We start from the raw sequence: 22,925 nt of genomic DNA, 5'->3' as shown, positions 1-22,925 counted from the left end.
TCCTTTTTTTAAAGTTATAATTTAAGTTCTGGGGTACATGTGCACGATGTGCAGGTTTGTTACATAGGTATACATGTGCCATGGTGGTTTGCTGCACCCATCAACCTGTCATCTACATTAGGTATTTCTCCTAATGCTATCCCTCTCCTACCCCCCACCCCCGACAGGCTCCCATGTATGATGTTCCCCTCCCTGTGTCCATGTGTTCTCATTGTTCAACTCCCACTTATGAGTGAGAACATGCAGTTTTTTGTTTTCTGTTTTTTTGTGTGTGTTAGTTTGCTCAGAATAATGGTTTCTAGCTTCAGCCATGTCCCTGCAAAGGACATGAACTCATTCTTTTTTATGGCTGCTTAGTATTCCATGGTGTATAGGTGCTGCATTTTCTTTTTTTTTGAGGGGGGGGACAGAGTCTCGCTGTCGCCCAGGCTGGAGTGCAATGGCGCAATCTCGGCTAACTGCAGGCTCCGCCCCCTGGGGTTCACGCCATTCTCCTGCCTTAGCCTCCCGAGTAGCTGGGACTACAGGCACCCGCCACCTTGCCCGGCTAATTTTTTTGTATTTTTAGTACAGACGGGGTTTCACTGTGTTAGCCAGGATGGTCTCGATCTCCTGACCTCGTGATCCACCCGCCTCGGCCTCCCAAAGTGCTGGGATTACAGGCGTGAGCCACCGTGCCCGGCCAGGTGCTGCATTTTCTTTATCCGGTCTATCATTGATGGACATTTCAGTTGGTTCCAAGTCTTTGCTATTGTGAATACTGCCACAATAAAGATACTTGTGCATGTGTCTTTATAGTAAAATGATTTATAATCCTTCGGGTATATACCCAGTAATGGGATTGCTGGGTGAAGTGGTATTTCTAGTTCTAGATCCTTGAGGAATAGTCATACTGTCTTCTACAATGATTGAACTAATTTACACTTCCACCCACAGAGTAAAAGCATTCCTATTTCTCCACATCCTGTCCAGCATCTATTTTTTTTCTGACTTTTTAATGATCGCCCTTCTAACTGGCATGAAATGGTATCTCTTTGTGGTTTTGATTTGCATTTCTCTAATTACCAGTGATGATGAGCTTTTTTTCATATGTTTTTTGGCCGCATAAATGTCTTCTTTTGAGAAGTGTCTGTTCATATCCTTCGCCCACTGTTTGACAGGGTTGTTTGTTTTTTTCTTGTTAAATTTGTTTAAGTTCTAAGAGCCAAAATTAACAAATGGGATCTAATTAAACTAAAGAGCTCTGCGCAGCAAAAGAAACTATCATCAGAATGAACAGTCAGAATCAGAGAAAATTTTTGCAACCTATCCATCTGACAAAGGGTTAATATCCAGAATATTTTCATTTTAAAGGACAAATAAATATTTCTTTCTATAACAAGTAGGATGTCAATGGAAACTTCGTGTTTGTGCTCGTACTAATTTCTAATATTTCTGTGGAATGGTCTCCCAGAAGCAGACTGGCTGGCTTAAACTTCATTCACATATAAAGTTTTATATTTCTTCCTAGCTAAATTGCCAGTTTATATTATTTGTCTATTTTTTTCTATTGAGATACTTGTCTTTTTCTTATAACTTTATAGGAACTTTTGATGTAATATAGATATTACTTGCTTTATAGAGCACGTATAGATTCAGTGTTTTTGTAGATTTTAATCTTTGCTTATGTTATTTGTGTTAAACTGAATTTTAAATTTGGTGACCTTAGTTTTTATGGTTCTTATCTTGCTTACAAAGTTCTTCACCTAAATCTTATAAATTATTACTGTATTTGTTGGAATATTTGTTCTGTATTCACTACGTTTAGTTTTAATGAGTACAACTTATTTTTTCTCAACTAGCCAACTGTCTGATAGCATTTACTGAATGGCTCTCTATTTCTTTATTGATAAGAATTTATATATCACATTCTCAATGAATATGAAAGTATAAGCATGTGTTCATTTTTATGATTATTTCTGAATTAACAACAAGCCATTTTAATTACTGAGTCTTTATTGTAAGTTTTGAGATTCCTTACTATTTTTGTTTCAAAAATGTATAGGTTTGCCTTGAGTACTTACTTTCCCTTATGAACTTTAAAATCAGTGTGCTATTCCCCAGTCAAAAAATAAATATGTATTAGAAATTGGATTGAGATTGTATTTACTATAAAGATTTGGAGGATTTGTTCTAGCCAGTTTCAGATTGTTATTACAGCATAAATAACCAGTCTCCTTGAAATGCATTAAAATATTGGTTAAAATAAATAACTACATAAAACTAGAGTGTTATTACAGTTTACCTATGAATGTATGCAAACTGCAAAAGCAAAATAACCATTAAAAAATAAATATATGGTATCTCTTTACTTTCTGCAAGATTAATTTTGATCCTGAATATTACAGAACTGATGAGGAGAATGATAATTTTAAGCTTGGCTGCATTTTGATTCCATATGAGTTTATACATCTGGAGACTACTGTCACAGATATATTTCTATAAGACTGAGAATGTAAATGAAAACTCAAAATTCCATTTCTGTAGATGCATGTCAGTATTGCTTTTTTTCTATATTAATTAAAAATGTCAATGTATAAGGGTGGTTACATATTTATTATGTATCAAATTATTTTATTGACAGTATAGACTTGTTAAGTACATATTACAATGTAATAAAGTGGATTGGCTATAATTTTTTGCCATGTACTCTATGCATAGTTTAAAGGAAGTTATCTCTTCCTAAGGTTAACTACTATTAATATTGAAAGTTATATTTTCAGATCGCTTTCTTTTAATTTACATGTGTATGCATAATATGTCTGTATTCCTCAAACACAATGGTATCTGAATGTATATATGGTCTGCCACCTCATTTATTTTACTTATATTTTGGGAGAATTTTTTATGTTAGAACACATAGGTATTCCATTTTCTTTTTAGCATCTAAATATAATTCCACGTAGTAGATTATCATAATATATACAATTTTTTAAATTGAGTCACTTAAGTTATCTTAATTTTTATTGTTATAAGCAATGCTTTAATAAATGCTTTTGTGCACATATTCAAGTATTCCTGAGGCATAAATTTATAGCAGCGACACACCTGGATCTATGTTTGTGCACATTTTAATGTTCTCCAAAATGGTTGTGGTATTTTATATTCTTGCCAGTAGTATAAAGACATGACAACAGTAAATTTTATCAGTTATTAAAATTGATGCTAGGCTGATGATAAATTTGAATTCCTATGGTTTCTAATGACTTTATCATTTCAAATGTTTATTTGAAATTTGTATTTCTTCTGTTAATTTCTTATTCATATATCCCAGAGACATTTATATTTATTTAAAAATAATTTATAGATATTCTCTATACAGTATAATTAAGAGATTTTTGTGATTGAAAATTTGGCTTTTTAAAAGTCAAATTATAAATTTTTATGGTGTTGGGATTTAGTTTTGTTTAAGGCCTTTCCTATCAAAATATAATTTCCTAGATTTTCTTCTAAAAGTTTACATTTTTATTGTTTACATTCAGATGTTATTTATTATTATTTTTTGAATCAGGGTCTCACTGTCATCCAAGCTGCAATACAGTGGCAAGATCATGGCTCACTGCAGCCTCAAACTCCTGGGGCTCATGTAATCCTCCCACCTCAGCCTCCTGAGTAGTTAGGATTACAAGTACGTGCTATCATGACTTACTAATTAGATGTTTTTTGTTCTTGTTTTTTTTTTTTTTTTTTTTTGAGACGGAGTCTCGCTCTGTCGCCCAGGCTGGAATGCAGTGGCGCAATCTCGGCTCACTGCAAGCTCCGCCTCCTGGGTTCACGCCATTCTCCTGCGTCAGCCTCTCTGAGTAGCTGGGACTACAGGTGCCCGCCACCACGCCCGGCTAATTTTTTGTATTTTTAGTAGAGACGGGGTTTCATCGTGGTCTCGATCTCCTGACCTCGTGATCCGCCCGCCTCGGCCTCCCAAAGTGCTGGGATTACAAGCGTGAGCCACCGCGCCCGGTCTGTTTTTTTTTTGTAGAGATAGGTTCTCACTGTGTTGCCCTGGTTGTTTCTGAACTTATGGGCTCAAGCAATCCTCCTGTCTTGGCCTCTCAAAGTACTGGGATTACAGATGTGAGCCACCACTCCCAGACCATTTAGATCCTTAGTATGGCAGGAATTTATTTTTCTAAATGAGTGATATAGAGATCTGTCTTTAGTTTTTCAAGTATATAGCTGACTGTTTTAATGCAACCTTCCCTAATTATCTGAAATGTCACTTGATCATATATTAATTCCTTGTATGTGCATAGGTCTGTTTTGCACTGTTTAGGGTGATTTATCTACTTCACCATTCCTTGGGGTTCCAAAACTTTCTGTTATGTTTTGGTATTTGAGTGGTCAAGTGAATAATTTTTTTTTAAAATTTTATTATTATTATACTTTAAGTTTTAAGGTACATGTGCACAACGTGCAGGTTTGTTACATATGTATACATGTGCCATGTTGGTGTGCCGCACCCATTAACTCGTCATTTAGCATTAGGTATATCTCCTAATGCTGTCCCTCCCCCCTCCCCCCGCCCCACAACAGTCCCCGGTGTGTGATGTTACCCTTCATGTGTCCATGTGTTCTCATTGTTCAATTCCCACCTATGAGTGAGAACATGCGGTGTTTGGTTTTTTGTCTTTGCAATAGTTTGCTGAGAATGATGGTTTCCAGCTTCATCCATGTCCCTACAAAGGACATGAACTCATCATTTTTTATGGCTGCATAGTATTCCATGGTGTATATGTGCCACATTTTCTTAATCCAGTCTATCATTGTTGGAAATTTGGGTTGGTTCCAAGTCTTTGGTATTGTGAATAGTGCCACAATAAACATACGTGTGCATGTGTCTTTACAGCAGAATGATGTATAATCCTTTGGGTATATACCCAGTAAAGGGATGGCTGGGTCAAATGGTATTTCTAGTTCCAGATCCCTGAGGAATCACCACACTGACTTCCACAATGGTTGAACTAGTTTACAGTCCCACCAACAGTGTAAAAGTGTTCCTATTTCTCCACATCCTCTCCAGCACCTGTTGTTTCCTGACTTTTTAATGATAGCCATTCTAACTGGTGTGAGATGGTATCTCATTGTGGTTTTGATTTGCATTTCTCTGACGGCCAGTGATGATGAGCATTTTTTCATGTGTTTTTTGGCTGCATAAACGTCTTCTGTTGAGAAGTGTCTGTTGATATCCTTTGCCCACTTTTTGATGGGGTTGTTTGGTTTTTTCTTGTAAATTTGTTTGAGTTCATTGTAGATTCTGGATATTAGCCCTTTGTCAGATGAGTAGATTGCAAAAATTTTCTCCCATTCTGTAGGTTGCCTGTTCACTCTGATGGTAGTTTCTTTTGCTGTGAAGAAGCTCTTTAGTTTAATTAGATCCCATTTGTCAATTTTGGCTTTTGTTGCCATTGCTTTTGGTGTTTTAGACATGAAGTCCTTGCCCATGCTTATGTCCTGAATGGTATTGCCTAGGTTTTCTTCCAGGGTTTTTATGGTTTTAGGTCTAACATTTAATCCATCTTGAATTAATTTTTGTATAAGGTGTAAGGAAGGGATCCAGTTTCAGCTTTCTACATATGGCTAGCCAGTTTTCCCAGCACCATTTATTAAATAGGGAATCCTTTCCCCATTTCTTGTTTTTGTCAGGTTTGTCAAAGATCAGATAGTTGTAGATATGTGGCATTATTTCTGAGGGCTCAGTTCTCTTCCATTGGTCTATATCTCTGTTTTGTTACCAGTATCATGCTGTATTGGTTCCTGTAGCCTTGTAGTATAGTTTGAAGTCAGGTAGCGTGATGCCTCCAGCTTTGTTCTTTTGGCTTAGGATTGACTTGGCAATGCGGGCTCTTTTTTGGTTCCATATGAACTTTAAAGTAGTTTTTTTCCAATTCTGTGAAGAAAGTCATTGGTAGCTTGATGGGGATGGCATTGAATCTATAAATTACCTTGGGCAGTATGGCCATTTTCACAATATTGATTCTTTCAACCCATGAGCATGGAATGTTCTTCCATTTGTTTGTATCCTCTTTTATTTCACTGAGCAGTGGTTTGTAGTTCTCCCCGAAGAGGTCCTTCACATCCCTTGTAAGTTGGATTCCTAGGTATTTTATTCTCTTTGAAGCAATTGTGAATGGGAGTTCACTCATGATTTGGCTCTCTGTTTGTCTGTTATTGGTGTATAAGAATGCTTGTGATTTTTGTACATTGATTTTGTATCCTGAGACTTTGCTGAAGTTGCTTATCAGCTTGAGGAGATTTTGGGCTGAGACAGTGGGGTTTTCTAGATATACAATCATGTCATCTGCAAACAGGGACAATTTGACTTCCTCTTTTCCTAATTGAATACCCTTTATTTCCTTCTCCTGCCTGATTGCCCTGGCCAGAACTTCCAACAGTATGTTGAATAGGAGTGGTGAGAGAGGGCATCCCTGTCTTGTGCCTGTTTTCAAAGAGAATGCTTCCAGTTTTTGCCCATTCAGTATGATATTGGCTGTGGGTTTGTCATAGATAGCTCTTATTATTTTGAGATATGTCCCATCAATACCTAATTTATTGAGAGTTTTTAGCATGAAGGTTGTTGAATTTTGTCAAAGGCCTTTACTGCATCTATTGAGATAATCATGTGGTTTTTGTCTTTGGTTCTGTTTATATGTGGATTACGTTTATTGATTTGGGTATGTTGAACCAGCCTTGCATCCCAGGGATGAAGCCCACTTGATCATGGTGGAGAAGCTTTTTGATGTGCTGCTGGATTCAGTTTGCCAGTATTTTATTGAGGATTTTTGCATCGATGTTCATCAAGGTTATTGGTCTAAAATTCTCCTTTTTTGGTTGTGTCTCTGCCAGGCTTTGGTATCAGGATGATGCTGGCCTCATAAAAAGATTTAGGGAGGATTCCCTCTTTTGCTATTGATTGGAATAGTTTCAGAAGGAATGGTACCAGCTCCTCCTTGTACCTCTGGTAGAATTCGGCTGTGAATCCATCTGGTCCTGGACTGTTTTTGGTTGGTAAGCTATTGATTATTGCCTCAATTTCAGAGCCTGTTACTGGTCTATTCAGAGATTCAACTTCTTCCTGGTTTAGTCTTGGGAGGATGTATGTGTTGAGGAATTTATCCATTTCTTCTAGATTTTCTAGTTTATTTGCGTAGAGGTGTTGATAGTATTCTCTGATGGTAGATTGTATTTCTGTGGGATCGGTGGTGATATCCCCTTTTTCATTTTTTATTGCATCTATTTTATTCTTCTCTCTTTTCTTCTTTATTAGTCTTGCTAGTGGTCTATGAATTTTGTTGATCTTTTCAAAAAACCAGCTCCTGGATTCATTAATTTTTTGAAGGGTTTTTTGTGTCTCTGTTTCCTTCAGTGCTGCTTTGATCTTAGTTATTTCTTGCCTTCTGCTAGCTTTTGAATGTGTTTGCTCTTGCTTTTCTACTTCTTTTAATTGTGATGTTAGGGTGTCAATTTTAGATCTTTCCTGCTTTCTCTTGTGGGCCTTTAGTGCTATAAATTTCCCTCTACACAGTGCTTTGAATGTGTCCCAGATATTCTGGTATGTTGTGTCTTTGTTCTCGTTGTTTTCAAAGAACATCTTTATTTCTGCCTTCATTTCGTTACGTACCCAGTAGTCATTCAGGAGCAGGTTGTTCAGTTTCCATGTAGTTGAGTGGTTTTGAGTGACTTTCTTGATCCTGAGTTCTAGTTTGATTGCACTGTGGTCTGAGAGACAGTTGGTTATAATTTCTGTTCTTTTACATTTGCCGAGGAGTGCTTTACTTCCAACTATGTGGTCAATTTTGGAGTAGGTGTGGTGTGGTGCTGAAAAGAATGTATATTCTGTTGATTTTGGGTGGAGAATTCTGTAGATGTCTATTAGTTCTGCTTGGTGTAGAGCTGAGTTCAATTCCTGGATATCCTTGTTAACTTTCTGTCTCCTTGATCTGTCTAATGTTGACAGTGGGGTGTTAGAGTCTCCCATTATTATTGTGTGGGAGTCTAAGTCTCTTTGTAGGTCACTCAGGACTTGCTTTATGAATCTGGGTGCTCCTGTATTGGGTGCATATTTATTTAGGATAGTTAGCTCTTCTTGTTGAATTGATCCCTTTACCATTATGTAATGTCCTTCTTTGTCTCTTTTGATCTTTGTTGGTTTAAAGTCTGTTTTATCAGAGGCTAGGATTGCAACCCCTGCCTTTTTTTGTTTTCCATTTGCTTGGTAGATCTTCCTCCATCCCTTTATTTTGAGTCTATGTGTGTCTCTGCACATGAGATGGTTTTCCTGAATACAACACACTGATGGGTCTTGACTCTTTATACAGTTTGCCAGTCTGTGTCTTTTAATTGGAGCGTTTAGCCCATTTACATTTAAAGTTAATATTGTTATGTGTGCATTTGATCCTGTCATTATGATGTTAGCTGGTTATTTTGCTCGTTAGTTAATGCAGTTTCTTCCTAGCCTTGATGGTCTTTAATATTTGGCATGTTTTTGCAGTGGCTGGTACTGGTTGTTCCTTTCCATGTTTAGCACTTCCTTCAGAAGCTCTTTTAGGGCAGGCCTGGTAGTGACAAAATCTCTCAGCATTTGCTTGTCTGTAAAGTATTTTATTTCTCCTTCACTTATGAAGCTTAGTTTGGTTGGATATGAGATTCTAGGTTGAAATTTCTTTTCTTTAAGAATGTTGAATATTGGTCCCCACTCTCTTCTGGCTTGTAGAGTTTCCGCCAAGAGATCTGCTGTTAGTCTAATGGGCTTCCCTTTGTGGGTAACCCAACCTTTCTGTCTGGCTGCCCTTAACATTTTTTCCTTCATTTCAACTTTGGTGAATCTGACAATTATGTGTCTTGGAGTTGCTCTTCTCGATGATTATCTTTGTGGCGTTCTCTGTATTTCCTGAATGTGAATGTTGGCCTGCCTTGCTCGATTGGGGAAGTTCTCCTGGATAATATCCTGCAGAGTGTTTTCCAACTTGGTTCCATTCTCCCCATCACTTTCAGGTACACCAATCAGATGTAAATTTGGTCTTTTCACCTAGTCCCATATTTCTAGGAGGCTTTGTTCTTTTCTTTTTGTTCTTTTCTCTCTAAACTTCTCTTCACGCTTCATTTTATTCATTTCATCTTCCATCGCTGACACCCTTTCTTCCAGTTGATTGCATCAGCTACTGAGGCTTTTGCATTCATCATGTAGCTCTCATGCCTTGGTTTTCAGCTCCATCAGGTCCTTTAAGGATTTCTCTGCATTTGTTATTCTAGTTATCCATTCGTCTAATTTTTTTTCAAAGCTTTGAACTTGTTTGCCATTGGTTTGAATTTCCTTCTGTAGCTCGGAGTAGTTTGATCGTCTGAAGCCTTCTTCTCTCAACTCGTGAAAGTCATTCTCCGTCCAGCTTTGTTCCGTTGCTGGTGAGGAGCTGCGTTCCTTTGCAGGAGGAGAGGTGCTCTAATTTTTAGAGTTTCCAGGTTTTCTGCTCTGTTTTTTTCCCTTCTTTGTGGTTTTATCTACCTTTGGTCTTTGATGATGGTGACGTACAGATGGGTTTTTGGTGTGGATGTCCTTTCTGTTTGTTAGTTTTCCTTCTACCAGACAGGACCCTCAGCTGCAGGTCTGTTGGAGTTTGCTAGAGGTCCACTCCAGACCCCGTTTGCCTGGTATCTGCAGCGGTGGCTGCAGAACATTGGATATTGGTGAACCACAGATGCTGCTGCCTGATCGTTCCTCTGGAAGTTTTATCTCAGAGGAGTACCCAGCTGTGTGAGGTGTCAGTCCGCCCCTACTCGGGGGTGCCTCCCAATTAGGCTACTCGGGGGTCAGGGACCCACTTGAGGAGGCGGTCTGTCTGTTCTCAGATCTCAAGCTGCGTGCTGGGAGAACCACTACTCTTTTCAAAGCTGTCAGACAGGGACATTTAAGTCTGCAGAGGTTACTGCTGTCTTTTTGTTTGTCTGTGCCCTGCCCCCAGGGGTGGAGCCTACAGAGGCAGGGAGGCCTCCTTGAGCTGTGGTGGGCTGCACCCAGTTCGAGCTTCCTGGCAGCTTTGTTTACCTAATCAAACAACTAACTCACCAAAGTGGGTGCCCCTCCCCCATCCTCACTGCCACCTTGCAGTTTGATCTCAGACTGCTGTGCTAGCAATGAGCAAGACCCCGTGGTCGTAGGACCCTCCGAGCCAGGTGCGGGTTATAATCTCCTGGTGTGCCGTTTTTTAAGCCCGTTGGAAAAGCGCATTATTAGGGTGGGAGTGACCCAATTTTCCAAGTGCCGTCGATCACCACTTTCTTTGACTAGGAAAGGGAATTCCCTGACCCCTTGCGCTTCCCGGGTGAGGTGATGTCTTGCCCTGCTTCAGCTTGCGCACGGTGCGCTGCACCTACTGTCCTGCACCTACTCTCTGGCACTCCCCAGGGAGATGAACCCGGTACCTCAGTTGGAAATGCAGAAATCACCCATCTTCTGCACCACTCACAATGGGAGCTGTAGACCAGAGCTGTTCCTATTTGGCCATCTTCTCAGCCAGCAAATAATTCTTTATTCTTTTTTATTTCTTTAAGATTTTATTGCCTATTTTGTGCATTTACTTTTTCAATTGACTGTAGAATAACTTTGTAAAGTTCTATAAAATATAAGTTTGCATTCGATTTAAATTACATTGGTTTGATAGATTTATTTAAGAAAAATCAATAGTCTTATGGTACTTTTCCCTTCAATCTAAAACGTGGTGTTCCTCCCTCTGTGTTCTGGTCTCATGTTATGCCCATGAATGAGGTTTAAATATAATAACTTTTGTTTATATATCTCTTGAATATTCTCATGTTAATTCTTAGGTATTTGCTAGTTTTTGTTACTATTATAAACTGAATCTTTCTTAACGTAAAAAGAGTGCTTCAGCCAAAAATTGTTGTGTCCTTGCTGAAATATTCTACTGCTATTATGTCTAGTTTGCCAGTCTCAGAATACATTTTAAGGTGGAAGTGGTTTTGAAAATTGTTTAAAAATCAAGGATCTAGTATTTCATTTTTCTGTTATCAAAAAATCCTCTCTGATACTTGTTTGAAACTGTCAATATATGTCATTGTCATTCCCTTTTTATTCTATCTTATTGTTCTATATTCCATGTTTTGTCTGTTATTGGCACTCATCAGAAGTCATGAACTTTCCGTGAATCTCTCAATTTGTCTCCATCTTTTGGGGGAAAGAAATTTGTCATACAGAGTACAGTAATTTTATTGTACTTAGGAACATCTTACTTCTTTGAATGTCTTATTAGAGCTCCAGAGTGAGAACTATAAGAGAAATCTGACTAGAATAACCATAATTTTTCCAACCTTTTTTAGTGCCTGCTCTCAAATGTGTCACCACCAATGCAGTGTTTGTGGCATAATAGTTGTAAACAGTTGTTTATTTGTAAAAACATTTTAATCTCAATTTTTTTGGCGTCTTCTATATAATCAATATACTTTCTATGTTGTGGTATTTCTAAAATCTTGGACATAGTTATTCTGGGCACAGTTATTTCTTGGGTACAGCCTAGAAAGTAGCATTTGGATATTTCAAATCTGATGACTAAATGGCACAAGTTAAATTGAAGCCAAGAGTTATACTAAATTTCACCTTAATTTTACCTAAATTTAGTATTACATCGGCTGTTATTGGCACTTAGGTTTCTTATGCCTTATAGTCTTAGCCACTAGTATATAAACACCAAAACACAATTCTTAAAGGTATAAAAACAAGAACTTATGTTTTCAAGCACTTAATAAATTCGAGGTACATTTAATTGCTAATGTCAACACTATTCTGACTTTTTTTTTTTTTTTTGAGAGAGAGAGTCTTTGTCACCCAGGCTGGAGTGCAGTGGTGCGATTTCGGCTCACTGCAACCTCCACCTCCTGGGTTCAAGTGATTCTCTTGCCTCAGCCTCCTGAGTAGCTGAGACTGCAGGCATGCACCACCATGTGCAGCTATTTTTTGTATTTTTAGTAGCAATGGGGTTTTGCCGTGTTTCCCAGGCTTGTCTCCAACTCCTTACCTGAAGTGATCCACCCACCTCAGCCTCCCAAAGTGTTGAGAATACAGGTCTGAGCCACTGCAACTGGCCTATTTTCTGACATTCTAAGTGCAGTACAATGTAGAGTCTTTAAAAGTGTGGATAATGCATTTCCATTTTTAGTTGTTAAGGAACACCCATAGTGAAAGGGTAGTTTCCCTCAATTATGAAAAATTAGGTTGTGATGTTATATGCAGAAATTTTGTTTAATAATAAACATAACAGCTTGGGATTTGACGTGGTGACAATGGCTAGAAAAGTGCGGCTTAAGTGCTTTTCAAGCTGTGCTCACTTCATTCATGCAGAATTGCTGTCTTTGCTGACTTCTGGTTTCTTGCTTAGGTGCTGACAAGAGAAAGTATCTGTCTGTAGTTTCTAATACTAGTGTTAGTCTAATCATAAAGCCAGCACACCTTTGTCTCATATAACACAAAGTTATTAATCAGCTCCCCAGTGTCTCTTGTAGAAAGAATGAAAGGAAGTATTTTAAAAATTACATATTCTATAAATATATTCTTATTGCCCATTCTTAGAGTTTTCATTTGTTGAGCATCAGTGTACCAGGTAATTTACAGACTCCTACAATCTTCATAATTATGGTATGGGATAAATTTTTTTCCCTATTTTACAGAAATGACTATTTTTTGTAGTTGTATGTGAAAATTATAGAACAGTTTTTGGGCTCTGCACAATGTTATGTCCTCACACAGAGAATTTGCCTTTGTTTCTTGTATGCAGGTAGTTTGGAGAAGAACAATTCAATCTCTTTGGGAATTAAGTTGATTTGCAGCTCTATTTAAGTTTCTAGAAGAGCTGTTCTATTTCTAGTTGCCCTTACTCCAACAGCATAGCCCTTCATGAGTCCCAGGTGAAAGCCAGGAGTGTTTACTAAGCTCCTTCTCTCTCCAGTTTTTGTTTTCTCAGTCTCATGAACCACTGAACTCACTGCTGAACTCTGCTCAACTTTTCAGCCTTTAAGTTGCTGCTTCCTGTGTGGCTTTTTTGTCTCTCAGCCAGCACTTTAAAAAAAAAGTCTATGTGTATAAATAGAACTACCATGTGACCCAGCAATCCCACTATTGGATATTTGTCCAGAGCAAAGGAAATCAGTATATCAGAGATATTTGTACCCCTGTGTTTACTGCAGCACTATTCACAATAGTCAAGATTTGAAATCAACCCAGGTATACAATATCAGATGAATGGGTAAAGAAAATATAATATATATACACAGTGGAATACCATTCAGCTATAAAAAGAATGGAATCCTGTCATTCCTGTCATCCATGCTAACATGGATGGAATTGGAGGACATTACGTTGAGTGACATAAGCCAATCATGGAAAGATAAATACAGCATGTTCTCACTCGTATGTGGAAGCTAAGAAAGTTGATCTCATGGAAGTAAAAAGTAGCACAGAGGATATTAGAAGCTGGGAAGTGAGAGGGGAGAGGGGACGTAGGGAGAGATTTGTTAAAGGATACAAAATTACAGCTAATTAGGAGGAATAAGTTCCAGTGTTCCATAACACTGAAGGATGGCTGTAGTTAATAATATATATTTTTTCAAATAGCTAGAAGAGGATATTGGATGTTCCCAAAGCAAAGGAATAATAAATATTTGAATGATGGATATGCCAGTTACCCTGATTTGATCACTATACATTTTATGTATCAAAAACACACTATGTATGCCATAAATATGTACCATTATTATGTGTCAATTAAAAAATAGAATTTTTAAAAAAAGTCAGTGACTTGAGGAAAAATATGATGAATTTGGGAGTTACCATTCTGTACTTCCCTTCTCTCAGGGATGTCAGCTGTCAAGTCCTTGAAACTTTGGTTGCACATTGCCTTCAGGTTTTAAATTAATTAGTTAATGTTTTTTATATCCAGGATTTCTAGTTGTTTTCAGCAACAGCTGGCTGATTGCAGTTAGTCCTCTATAACTGTAAGTAGAAGTCTTTCCTAGAGTCCTTCTTCTGGAAGCTTATTGATTTTGTTCTGGAAACAAATTCCAGTATTGTTTTGAATCACATTGATTTGGTTATTGCCCGTATTTTACCAATAACAATTCACAGTCCATGAAAGCTGGAAGTATGTTGTGCTTCTACAGTGTTTCTTTTACATGGTAAGCTTTGTCTATCTGACAGGCAGTTGACAGGTACTCACTTCCAAAGCTGCTGCTGCTAATGTATAACTAGCAAATGACACACAGTAAAATGAGGTGATAAGAATTCAGGAGCATTTCCTAACCCATCTTCTGGTTATAATTTAGAATATACTAGATCTTTAAAAAATTAAAACAAATTTTTTTTGGAGAGACAGAGTTTTGCCATGTTGTCCAGATGCAGTATTTTGAGTCTATTGTGTGCATAACGTAAAGACGATTAGAAAATTTGACAAATTATCCCATATTAGATAATCCCTTGTCATGAATTGCATTACCCTGACTGACATTTTTCTCAGTAGGTGAGCCGTGAGGCACTAGATGAAACAGTGATGATTAACAAGGGTATGTATTAGAATCACTTGGAGGGTTTGGAGTATAGATCATGCTTCAGGTCCCATCTGGGGAGATTCTGATTGAATTGATCTGGGGTGAGATACAAATGTTTTCCACTTCGTATTCCTGATCCTCTGATTCCTACTTAGCCAAGGTGTCCTCTTCTCTGTAATAATTTCTTTTACATCCCTGGGCTCTATTTTTTCTCTTCTCTAAATTTCCAAGTTTACAATACTCCCAGGGCTCTTATGTATATACTCATTTCTTATTAAATCATCTTTTTTTCTTAATTCAACTTTTAATGTTTTTACATTTTTCATTCATTTATATTCAGTCATATATCCCAACTGATGTTTAGCGTACTTTATATTATTATCATTATAGTTTTTCTTGTGTCATTCATAATCAAATAATATGGTCTTACCTCACCACCTAAATTGTCAACCCTTTGATTAGGGACTATATCTCATATTTATTTTGTAAAACGATAGACACGGCCCTGTCCCTGGTGAAGAAAACATTCTTAAAGATTAAAAACAAGCAAAACAAACAATATCGTCCTGGGAAAAGCACTACCTTTATGTAAGAAAATACTTTGATAAGCCACTTATAATTGAATGTAAGTATTTGATGGTGGGCCCCTAAGGCTGAAGACTACACCTGAGATAGCCAATGCAATTGCTAAATGTCTTTATTTTTATTTTTAGAGATAGGGTCTCATTCTGTCATCCAGGCTGGAGTGCAATGGCACAGTCTTGGCTCACTGCAGGCTTGACCTCCTGGGCTCAATTGATCTGACCACCTCAGCCTCCCTAGTAGCTGGGACCACAGGTGCACACCACCACATCTGGTTAATTTTTGTATTTTTCTTTTTTTTGAGCGATGGGTTTTCATCATATTGCTTAGGCTGACCTCAAACTCCTGGGCTTAAGCGATCTGCCTGCCTCGGCCTTGCAAAGTGCTAGGTTACAGGTGTTAGCCACTGCACCCAGCCTTTACTTCAGAATGAAGATAAATGCAGGGGTGATGGAAAAGCAAAAACTAGATAAGACAGAAGGAAACAGAGAGAAAACAAGACAGTGGGGTGTGGCTGAGCAACCAGCTTAGTCAGGTGGCTGGAGAAATTTTAATAAAAGGGAATCGTTATTCAATTTTAAGTTATCTTGCTACACTTAAAAAGTAATAAACTCTCTGTTTCACCTAAGAAATCAGTAAAGAAGTTTACTATACATTACCCTTTAAAACCTACCATTTAGTTTAGTTTTTTTCTTTATTTCCATATGAATGAAACATTGGCAAGTGAATGCAGTAGATAGGATGCGCTTGAACTGAGCTAATTCAGTGAAAGCCACACCTTGGAGTCAGAACTGACCACTTGTCAGCCCCTGTGTAGACATCTCAGATATGCAGTATAATACAGATAATTCAAGCCAATTTCATTTAAATCTTAAATTCTTTAAGCTTTAAGACTTCAAGAATTAAGATCTTAAACTACTGCATGGGCTATAGAAATAATTGCATTTTCTTAGCTGGTGTAAGGAACATGTGTATATATTTATGGCAAACTGCCTGGGATTAAATCCTGGATCCACCATATTACCTTGGGAAAGTTACCCAGTTTATTTCTGCCTCAGATTTCTTAACAATGGAGGTAATAATAGTCCCAACCTCAGAGGGTGGCAATGAAGATAAAAACGAGTTAAGACCCTTAAATCCTTTAGGCAGGTCCCTGAATGGCACATGCAGGAATGCAAACAGTGTTAACAACCATTATAATTTTACTGCTGTGGTGTAGTTCTCAACCCTGCTTTGCATCAGAGTCACCTGCAGTATCTGAAAAAATGTACATCCTCAGGTTCTAGCCCACACCGATTAAGCAACATTTCTGGCATTGGAAAGTGGGCATGCATAGAAAAAAAACCACAGGGATCTTTAGAGACAGTCAGCTCTGCAGAGCACTTCTGGGACATGTTTGCAGGTAGCAAAATGTGAAGGTAAGTGTGAATGGTGAGCTCCTATAGAAATTAGATCACTAGAGACACATAACTCAGGCTACCAATCCCCAAACTCATTAATATCAAAATGAGTACTGTCCAAAAGTCTTTGGCTGTCAAATGGAGATGTGAGAAACCAGCTGTTGAACACCTTTCTGGGTCTAACTGGAACCCAACCTTGAGGAAAGAATGTTTGTCATTCCAGCTGGTTCTTATTGAAAGAAAATAGCATTTTTCTCTCTGCTTTGAGAATGAATTCAAGGATCCAGAGAACATAATTGGCATCTATGATGATGAATGTTTACATGACAATTCCGAGCTGTCTTTTCTTCAGTGTGAACCTGTTATTGCTTTATAGGATTTAGCATTTTAGAAGCCTAGAGTGACAGTAGCAGTTATGTCATGACCTCAGGAGGAGGTAGACTTTTCCAGATAGTTGTGATTTTTCTGGAATCCCTCTTGCCTGACACTGACTATTACACGGCCACTATTTGTGTTGCTCAGTCTGACACCTGACCACATGTACGTACTTGTAAGTTCTTGCTCAGATTCTTCAATAATTCTTTATGATTGTGTTTCCAGGATAATAAAGATGAAACTCCGTGGCTGGCATTCAAGATTCTCTAGTGTGAGTCTCAGTTACTTTACTCTTACTTTAGCCAGTTGAGCCTGTTTCTGTTATACCAAACATTTAGGAGATAGAGATGACGTGATTGTTACACTTAGCCCAGCAGACTCAGCTCTTCTCTCCTGATCTTACCCCTGTAGCCTAATGATAGGCCAGCGCTGGTAACAAGAAGGCAAAAACTTGTCTTAATAATATGGATTTTAGGCACAACCATATACTCCAGTATCTATCAGATTATCATTTGGAGGAGGGCAGAAGACTATAATGGTTAAAACCATGTACTTTGGAGATAGATTTTGCTTCAGGGTGTTCCTTAACCTCTTCATGCTTCTATCTATAAAATGGGGATAAATCGTAGTAAGTAATTCATAGATACAGGAGAAGGAATTGAGTTTTATTTTTCTTTCTATTTTGTTTTATTTAGTTCTAGTTTATTTTAATTTTATTTTGTTTTACTTACAGAACAGTGCTTGTCACATAGTAAGACTTATACTGGTGTTTGTTAGAGGGAAAGAAAAAGTTACAGCGGTGGAAGTTCTTAGCACAATGGAAGCTTCCAAGCATAGCTTCCTCTACTGATTTTTGCCTAGTATTAAGATGTTAGACTCTGATCTTAATATTTGACTTATTCTTTACCATACTGATTACATCCTGGATTTGTCAAAAGTGAAAGGAATAATTCTTACCCTTGTTATTTTAACCAGTATTTTTTTTACTTTTATCTAAAAGGGCATTTTTTACAACTATTATAATTTTTCTAGAGTATAAGCAAATCCTACTTGAGTATTCCCTCTTTGCTACTTTCTGGAGGAATTTTGGGTTTATATCTGGTTTCTAAAGTACAGCAAAGAAAGGAAAACTAGAGTCTTATGCTCTGCTGCTGTGTCCTTAATCTTTCAATCTCTCCTCAATTCTTGTGTTTGGGTCATTTTATAGTTTCTGCAGAACTAGAACTTTGCTGCTTAAAATCATCCCTGGACTCTTAGTCATTGGCCAGCCCAAGTATGTTGTTGGTTCTTGATATGGTTTGGTAGTGTCTCCACTCAAATCTCATCTTGAATTCCCACATGTTGTGAGAGGGACCCAGTGGGAGGTAATTGAGTCATGGGGGCAGGTCTTTCCCATGCTGTTCTCATGATAGTGAATAAGTCTCACAAGATCTGATGGTTCTATAAGGGGGAGCTTCCCTGCACAAGCTCTCTTTCTTTGCCTGCTGCCATCCATGTAAGACGTGACTTGCTTGCTCCTCCTTGCCTTCCACCATAATTGTGAGGCCTCCTCAGCCACATGAAACTATAAGTCCATTAAACCTCTTTCTTTCGTAAATGGCCAAGTCTTGGGTATGTCTTTATCAGCAGCATGAAATGGACTAATACAGTTCTCCACTCGTGTTTCTCCACTCCTATTTCCTTACTACATTAGTGCCTGCCATCAGACTTCCAGACACTGTGGCCTGCTGGAGGACTTCCAGAGGACTTTCTCTGCTGCTAAAGAATGCACCTCTGCCTGTGCCCATGACTGGCCCAAAGTGCAGGAGAATTGACATTGCCCAACCAATGACTGATAAATATACCATGTTCCTTCCTTCTCAGGTTAAATTTAGGGCTTTTCCAGTGGGATTGAGCTCTAGAAACTCTCTCTATTGAATGCCTCACCATCCTTCACTGACTTCTCCACTCCCTAACTGTTGTTCTTTCCCTCTGCAAATAAAAGACTTGGACTCCAATACTTATATCAGCTTCTGCTTCTGGGGGAACCCATGCTCAGGCCTACATGTTCTTCCAATGTGTAGCATAAAGGTTGGAGTCATAAAGCCCAATTTGATCTGTTCTGCAGGTGCAGCAGGTACTGGGGACTGGTTGCCACCATTACAGCATTAGTTGGTGCTATAGACTGAATGTGAGTGTCCCCTGAAATTCATATGTTGAAACCCTAATCCCCAGTGTGATGGTATTTGGAAGTGGGGTGTTGGGAAGTAATTAGGTCATGAGGGTTGAGCCCTCATGGAGGCATTAGTGCCCTTGGAAGAAGAGGAAATGACAAGAACCTCCTTTCACCCCCCAGTCTCTGTGCATGCACCAAACAAAGGCCATGTGAGGACATACCAGGAAAAGGCCCTCACCAGACACCAAATCTGCCAGCACTCCAGTCTTGAACTTCCCAGCTTCTAGAACTGTGAGAAATAAATTTCTATTGTTTAAGCCACCCAATGTAGAGTATCTTGTTATAGTAGTCTGGAATGACTAAATCAGTTGGTGACAGAAGTGATATGGGAGATAACATCAAGTAAAGAGTTTATATACCATGTAAAGAGCAAAAGTGCCTAAGGTGTCAGGTGCGGTGGCTCACGCCTGTAATCCCAGCACTTTGGGAGGCCGAGGCAGGTGAATCACCTGAGGTCAGGAGTTCAAGACCAGCCTGGCCAAAATGATGAAACCTCATCTCTACTAAAAATATAAAAAATGAGCTGGAAGTGGTGGTATGTGCCTGTAATCCCAGCTATTTGGGAGGGTGAGGCAGGAGAATCTCCTGAACCAAGGAGGCAGAGGTTAGTGAGCTGAGACTGTGCCACTGTACTCCAGCCTGGGTGACAGAGAGAGACTCTGTGTCAAAAGAGAAAAAAAAAGTGCCTAAGGGATAAATACGTCCTTGCTTTTTTATTTTGAGGCCTCTTACTAGTTTTACTCTGGATCAAGTATCAGGGCTGCTTCATAGATTACATAGAACAATTACTAGAAATAGATGCTGAATAGATGTGCCATTCCAGGTCTTTAAAAATGATGTATACCAGCCCTATGTATATGAGGACTAAGCAACTGAAAAATTCCTTGCAGATTACTATATACATATCTTATATCCCCTCCTCTCTTGCCCCATCAACCCTTCAATGAGTCTCTATTTCCCACTCTTCGTGGACATTCAGAGACTATATTTGGACCCCTTCCCATAGCTACAAACCCATTTTGTGTATTATTACCTCCTATATATCCTTGACTTCAGTGAATTTGTTATGTTCATTTTTTTCCCCCAAACACAGGATGTTAATTTTTGGATATGGCTATGTTTCTTCCTGTTTTTCCCATCTGGATTTCCTTCTCATTCTTCTCTGTTGAACAAAATTCTATTCTCCGCTCAGGCTGCATCCACTGGGATAAATTTTAATTAGAAATAGCAGAAAACTCAACTGATAGTGGTAAAATGAATAGGAGTTTTATTTATATCATACAACAAGAAATTTGGAAGTAGGATATCTTAGGCTGGTTGAATAGTATAATGGCTTCATACCTCAGTTCCTTTTGTGCTTAAACTGTGTCTTTTATGGCCATGGTTCCAAAAGGCTGTTGTACCTCTAGGCATTGTATCCATGTTCCAGGCAGAAGAAAGGGAAAGAATAAATGGCAAAAGCTAAATGCCAAAACGTATACCTTTTTTCATTTTATAAAGCCTGTCTATTGACTTCTGCTTTAGTTTCACTGGCTGGAAGTGAGTTGCATGGCTAAACCCAGCTGTGGGGGATTCTGGAAGGATTTCTTAACTCTCTAGGCTCCGTTTCAGAGAAAGTTCAGGGAAAACAAAGTTGTGAAGGATTTTTGCGTAGCTGATTCACAGCATCCAAACATTCAGCTTTTTAAATTCCATGAACTCCAGCAATATTTATTGATGGCAACCATTTTGTTTTTTTAATTTAACCCATGATGTTACAGATGAAAAACAGTATAGATACATGTTTTAGCTTTTTGACTGGATTTGAAACAAATGTGAATTTCATCTTGTCATATGACTAGCAACTACTACTTACAAGTTTCTTGAAAATAAACATATGCCTTTGAGGATGAATTAAGCAAATGAAGAGAAACTGTTGTAAACCGGACTGGCCAGATCCATGATCATGATTTCACTGGCTCTTCCTCCTTCTTGCTGATACTAGGTAAGCCCCAGATTTCAAGGATCTGGTCAAATCCATGTGCTAAGAGGTCAAAGCTAAGTGCTAAGAGCTGAAGAGGAGATGTGAATAAAAAGCCTATAGGAAGATGAGTATAGGATGTTTTTTGAAATCCTACTGTAGGTCAGTTGTGTGTAAAGAAACAGTATTGATGTAATTCTGATTATACAGTGAAGGAAATCTATTGGCAGGCATTCAAAAAAGTCAAACAACTTCCATTAGATAATATAATGGTAGAAAATGAAGCTAGGATTGTCTGACAGGTATACATTCAAAGTTAACTTCTTTCTACTCTTTCAGGATAAAAAACTAAGGGAATTTATGTGGGTCAAAGGTTAGCCAACAGCCAGAATTATTTTTCTCAAATCACTTTTGGAAGGACATTAATTCAGAGTTCATCAAGGTTAATCACTTCTGACTATAAAGTAAATATCTAGGCAATTTATAGCAACGACAACATATTGGGGTCTTAAAACGATTTTGTTTTACGGTGGAGCTAAATCTTTTCAGAATCAATTTGAGCAAGTGAAACGAAAGGCTGAAAAAAATACAGCTTTATAAATAATGGAAGTCTTGACATTCTTTAATACTACAGGGCAAATAGCCCCACACTCTAATTACTGTTGTATGGTGTTTGAGTATCTTTGGTGATGTTAATTAAAGAGTGACTCCTGCATATTTTGCTCAAAATATCCATGCATCCCTTTATGCTGCTAAATTCTTCCAAAAACACATGCCAATAACTGGCAAGAAACACAGACCAGACTACATTTCTTTTCAGGCTCTTTATCTCAGTTATTTGTATTAAGAGGCTGCAAAAATGGATATTATTTATGCTGGAAGAGAGAATGGAAGGGTATCCTAAATATCAGTATTGGAGCTTTTTGCTCTTTTAGGTTCTTAGGTGCAGGTGATGAAGTTTTATATTTTAGGGGCTTTTCATCTTTTGCTTGTGGGTTTTTTCTTTGTCTAATATTACAATTTTGAACAATTTTGAAGAAGATATTGCACTCCTTTTCTTGGTCAAATTACAATAAACCTAGTAGAATGGAAATTTTACTGTTTAAGGATTAGTGTAGTGGTTTCCAGCTTTTTCAGCTATGTGGAATTATTTTTAAAGTAAGAAATAAATTAATAGAAACATTCACATTTTATTACTTAATAGTATTTTTCATGGTGGTTGACATAACAAAAATGCTATGAAAATAATACTTTCACATAACTTGTAATTTGTTAATCAGTAAAATCTGCATAAATTTGAAATGTAATAACAAGTATATGTGTAAGACACATTATTTATTCCACTACATTCAATGCTTAGTGCTTTGTGAATCTACGGATTATTATGCTACGTTTTAGGATTCAGTGGAAATGATCTACAAGAGACCTTTGTAGAGAATTAGAAGAGAAGCTGAGCAAAACAGCTTGGGGCAGGAGATGTGTCCAGAGGGGCTGCTAATTGTCCTGTGGTTTAAAGAAATTTCTAAAGCTCCAAATAAGAGACATTCAGCCATAACATCCTAAATTTCTCTTAAGAAATGTTTACATTCAGTATGGTAAACTAAGTGCGAGACGTTCATGGTAGACTGTGGTTCTTCTGAAGTAAACTTGTCAGTTGAGCTTCCTACAGTAGTTGGTACTATTTTAAATAATACATATTTTAAGACATTAAATAATAGACATTCTGCTCAGAAATATTTAGCCTTCTTAGATTAAGTGCTAATTTTAGGGAGATTCACATTCAGAACATTTTGGTATTCGTATAGAAACT

Source organism: Nomascus leucogenys, chromosome 9 (genome assembly GCF_006542625.1).
Source record: "Nomascus leucogenys isolate Asia chromosome 9, Asia_NLE_v1, whole genome shotgun sequence".
Classification (NCBI taxonomy): Eukaryota; Metazoa; Chordata; class Mammalia; order Primates; family Hylobatidae; genus Nomascus; species Nomascus leucogenys.
Note: the sequence above shows the minus strand (reverse complement) of the source record.